At 56.5% G+C, this 5,411-nt stretch overlaps 1 protein-coding gene across 1 annotated transcript in view; it reads left to right on the forward strand.

The window, feature by feature from the left end:
* SLC7A10 (solute carrier family 7 member 10) overlaps positions 1-5,411 on the forward strand; it is a 15,235-nt gene that overhangs the window by 1,574 nt on the left and 8,250 nt on the right. The gene's annotated exons all lie outside the window — the stretch shown is intronic.

Genomic DNA, 5,411 nt, shown 5'->3' on the forward strand with positions numbered 1-5,411 from the left:
CCGCACATCATGGATGGGCCCAGAAGCTTGGGTCAAGAGGCATGTCTGGAGCCAGCTACAGCACTCTTCCTGGGCCACCTCAGCAAGTCCAATGTCCTTGAGCTGTATTCCTACTCTGCCTCTCCAGGGGTTACTCACCCAAGGGTGGCAGACTCAAGAACAGAACACAGATGACCTGACCCCAGCCCAGGACACTCCAGCAACCCTGCTTGGGGAGCCTTGAAGGGTAATAGCAGACAAGAGGCTGGAGTGGGCAGGAGACAGGCCAGGGGATCATCAACCTGAACAGAAGGTGACAGGAGAGGAGGGAGGAGGAAGGTATGGACTGAGTCAGGGTCTACTCTGCCCTCCCCACCTGATGACCTGAAGGCCCCCACCAACTCCCATTCACTGTTCTCTGGGGGGCCAACATCCCACCTTCCTGTCCTGGGGAACCTGCTCAAAATCAAAAATGTCTGTAAAGTATCATAATTTAGCTTTAAAGGTCTTGAGAGCTTTTTACTTTACTCCATAATCTTTGTTACCAGCTACTGAACTTATCTCCAAAGCTCCCAGATAGACTTCCCAGAAGATCCTATTCTCCCTTCCCTTGTACCCCCTGCCCCGCCCCAGGCTGAGGAGCGGTGCTTTCGGGAAATAGAAGGGCTTTGGGCTGGAATAAGACTCCACCTAAAATGTGTTTGGGACAGCACCTGCTGGCCTCTGTGAACACAACTGGAGGGGAACAGGCCAGCCTGGAGGAAAAAGAGCCAGCTGGGGTGGGGCTGTGCGACACATTGCCTTATCCAATATCTATTCAGAAACCCACCTCTTATCACGATATAAAACATGTCCTTTTATCTCATTTGAGTCTCATGCCTGCCTTACAAGATGAAAATTTGTACCCCATTTTACAAACGTAGAAACTGAGGCTGGAAGTTGCATGACACGACTGCAGGTGGTGGACTCGGGATTTGGGAGCAGATTTGGGTTCATTTCCCAGTCCATTGCCCATCTACATACTGCTCTGGTGCTGGGCAAAATTGGGGCCAGATTCATGTTCCTTATGGGGAAAGGTAAAGACTGAACTGGGAGCTCATCCACCCAGGGTTTACTGTGCTCTCCACTCCACCATGGATGGGTGAACAAACAGATGGACAGAAATCCCCCCAACTTCCACACCCCCACCCAGGACTGCATGTACAGGGTGTCTTGTCCTGACTCAGGGACTTCAGCCAGTTCCCTCTCAATCCACACCCAAGGAAGGGATGTGCCCAGGTCCGGCAGAGTGGGAGTCACCCCGGTCTGCTGACCAGCCTGTCCTGTCCTCCACTCTCTCCCTTTGACTCATTATCCAGCCCATGGAGGTATTTGTAGATCAGACTTAAGTATGTTCAGGGACTCGGGGATCTGCTTCATGAATCCATCTCCTTAGGAGCTAATCCTGCCACCCAGGCCCCTCTCTGTGGCTCCTCAGGACTGGAGGTGGTGGGGCTGCTGAGAGGATGGCCTTCTCCAGAACCCCGGAGGCATTAAACCACACAGGAGCGTGTCTGCGCCTCACCACAGCCCCAGTGTATAGAAGAGGAAACGGAGGGCCTGAGGCTGCGACCAGCCCAGGGTGCCCTTGTGTGCTCTGAGACGCTGTTGGGGGCCGAGGCAGCTCTAACTACAAGGGCGGGACCTGCCAGCACTGGACACACTCATTCATCTATTTAACAATTGGGTGCTGGAGACACAACAGGGAGCAGCACAGACAATATCCTTGTCTTGCGGGAGCTGACATGCCAGCATGGAAGTCAAAGGGCAAACAAGATAAGCTGACTGCTCAGCCGACAGAGTGATGATAAGTGTGCTAAGGTGCAAAAATTAAGGCAGGAGAGAGGATTGTAGGTAGCAGGAGTATAGAGTCAGGAGTGGGGTGGGATCCAAGTTTTCTGGCTTCTTTTCTTTTTGTGATGGCATGGAACAGAAGAGGATGGGATGGGAGGGGCGGGGCAAGGATGCGATGGGGCTCCCCATGGAGCAGAGGCTGTCCGCAGCAAGGACAGAGGGGGAAGCCTGGTCAGGAGGGCACTCGAGTCACCTGGATAAGAGATGGCAGTGGCTCAGAGCGGGATGCCAGCAGGGGAGGTGCTAAGAGGAGGTTCAGTTCTGGTGTGTTTGGTAGGTAAAGCAAAAGGATTTGTGATGATGAAGGATGTGTGAGGACACAGGATGTGGGGAAAAGAGAGGAGGCAAGAGTGGCACCAAGGTTGGGTCTGAGCAGGTGGGAGCACGGTCTGCCATTTATTGATCGGGGGAAGGCTGTGAGAGGAGCAGGTTTGGGGGAATGGGGCTGACAGTCAGGAACCCCGCTTTGAACGTGTGAGAGGAGTGGTGTCTATTTGCTGAGTAATCAATTGGTTATACTGGTTTAGTTTAGCAGGGAGGTTGTGCTAGGGATATGAATTTGGGAGTTTCCAGCAAACACTGGGGTCCTGAATGAGTTCTCCAAGGGAGTGAGTGTTGAAAGAAAAAGGAAGAGGCCCCAACACTAAGCCCCAGGCACTTGCTGTCTAGGATTTCGGAGAAATGAGAAGGGACCAGCAGAGGAGTTGGAGAAGGAGCAGCCAGCGAGGAGGGAGGAGGGCAGGAGGCTGCCCTGTGGGCGACGATGAGGCTGATGATGAGGCAAGTGCAATGAGGCCTGGGCTTGACTGCTGGATGCAGCAGCATGGAGCTCACCCAGGCACCTGGCGAGACTCAGTCTGGAGACAGGCACGGATGAGGCCCGCTAGACAGGGCCGGGCTGGGCAGAGAGAGCTCCACACTTCGGCTCAGCCCTCTCTCAAAAGAAAAATGGGTTAGGCCGGACATGCATGCCGGCCAATTGGCAATTCCAGGCATGTCCTGGAAATGTCCCCACTCACCTCCCTAGAGTTCTGCCGAGACCTCAGCAGGCACTTTTGTCCCCCTGGAGGGGTGCCTGACATACTCACTATAAGGACATTCATGTGCTTAAAAGCACAGGCCAACAGCAGGGCCCCCAAATTAGGGCCATGACTTCTGACCCCAGGGTATTGAGGTCCCATGGGGGTCATGTCTCCAAAGGCCAGATAGGGTGGCCTGAGGTGTCTTTAAAGGGGATGACAAAACTAGCTAAGATCCCCGGTACTTCCTGGGGCCTCCGATGTGCCAGGCGGGGCGGGGGCATGCCTACATCACTGCCTCATCTCTGCCTTTTACCGACGAGGCTGCGAGATGAAGTACCTTATCCACAGCCCCCATCACAAGGGAACTGGGATTCGAACCCAGATCTGGGAGTCTCAACTAGTAAGTGCCATTGCCCATGGCCTAGGGGCCTTAGGATCTACCAGTGGGAATCTGAAGCTCTTTGGGGCTTTTGTATCTTCCAGAGAATTTGGAAGCCAGAGGCCTCATTGATCAAGCCCAACTGGGAGGTGCTGGGACTCATTGCCCAGAACAAAGGAAGAAGGCCTGGCCCATGGCCAGCCCCCGATCAGGCCGAGCAGGGCAATGTGGCCATGCTGGCTAAGAGTCGGGGATAGGCAAGGCAGGTAGGAGGTGACTGTGAGCTCCTTGTCCTTCTGAGGGGGCTCAGGCCTTTCATCTCAGGGTGGCAAATCAAGGAATCACTTCCTGGCCGTCATCCAGATACCATGGCAATGGGGCAGGGTCCAAGTTATTGGGCCAAGGTGGGCAGTCAGAAAGGGCTTCCTGGGGGTGGTGCTGCTTCTGGGAGGCCAGTGAGCCAGGGAGAGACCTTCCCAGTGGGGAGCAGGGTCCCCTGAACAGTGTTTCCTGGGGCACCATGCAGATGTACAAGATACACGCACCCTGCCCAGCAGTGCCTCTGCCAAAGTCAGGGTTGGACCAGCCCTCTGTGGCCCCTTAGCCCAGTGGCGCTACCTGGCAGAAGGGGAAACTGAGGCCCAGAAGGGCGGGGCCGGCCTGAGGCTACACAGCCAACTCCTGAAAGAGTTTCTAGGGCTGAAGGGTGGTGCCGGCAACCTGACAGGACCTCCCTGCCTCCTCCCCAAGTCAGACTGTGCATTCCCCCCACACACACACCAAGGGCAGCTGGCTCTTTCCGCCACCACCACCTCCACAGTCCACCCCTATGACCTTCATGGTCTGCCGGTCCCAGAAATAGGTCAGTGTGCACCGCAACAGCCAGGAGAATAATGGCCCTTTCTTCATTCCTCCCAGGATCCGGGTAAGCCCCTTCAGGCCAAACATCTTAATGTGATAAAAACCACCCAGCAGGGAAGGGAAGAGGGGCGGGAGGAGGGAAGAGGGGGCCTCCTCACATCCGTGTCCACCAGCCCGGGAGCTCTGACCCCTGCCCGCCAGGACCTGCAGGGATCACAGAACAGCTGTCCCATGGGATGGATGGGAACATGGAAGCCTTGGAGCCACGGGGTTTCCTGCCACCTTCTAGCACAAACCTGCAGCTGCCCAGGCCCAAGAGAGGGCCCCAAGCACCTGAGACATTAGCTGGCACACCTGCTCCTTTGAGCCACGTGGGGAGTAGTCCTTCGCTGTAGCCTGAGCCATGTGTCCAAAACAATAGTGATCCCTCACCCCGAGCCAGTCCCCAGGCCCCAACACTCGAGTCCCCAGCCTCTGGGCACAGGCTAGTGATATGTCCCTTTCAGATCCCAGCCACCAGCACAAGGTACCAGCTGGCTTCCCTGAGTGCTGTGCCCTTGAGGCCCTGCCAAGCTGAATTGTGTAGAGTGGCGGGGTCCCCACGGGGTGCGTAGTTCGGGCTCTGGATGTCCCAGGCCAAATGCATCTAGCTCCCGACAAGGCCACCCAGCCCCCGCTGGCTTCCGACCTCACTGGCAACTACCACTCCACCAAGTCCTGAGAACACTGACTCTCCTGCCAGGTACAGCGAACTCAAAGCGTTTCAGAAACCCACCAGCCCACCCAGGACCTGGGCCCCCGCAGTGGGCGAGGGAGGTTCCTCTCCCGCTGGAAGCAGGCTGAGCGGCTGGGGGACGGGAATTCCTTCGTCCTTATCTGGATGTATTTAGGGCTCCTGGGATGTGACTGGAAAACCAAGTGGGGCGTCGTGGCCGTCAGACTGGAAATCTGTGTCGGCTGGGGGTGGGGTGGGGGTGGAGGGTAGCACGGTGGACAAGGAATGCATGCAGATTGGCGGCCACCGCTGTGTCCTCTTCCAGACCCGCCTGTGGGCGTGGCAGGTGGAGCAGCAGGCTCTGGGCTGGTGGAGGTGCACTCCACGCAGGGCCCTGGCAGATGGGGGCGATCCTGATGAGGGGCTGAGCCTGCGTCCCAGTGTTGCTTTTTTTATTCATGTGCCCTGTGATTCTGGGATTATGTCCTCTGGGGGCAGGGCCTAGTGCAAATCCCCGGTGGCGGGACACGACTCGCTTGGCAGATGATGAGATCCAGGTACC

Source organism: Myotis lucifugus, unplaced genomic scaffold, assembly GCF_000147115.1.
Source record: "Myotis lucifugus unplaced genomic scaffold, Myoluc2.0 scaffold_164, whole genome shotgun sequence".
NCBI classification, from domain to species: Eukaryota; Metazoa; Chordata; class Mammalia; order Chiroptera; family Vespertilionidae; genus Myotis; species Myotis lucifugus.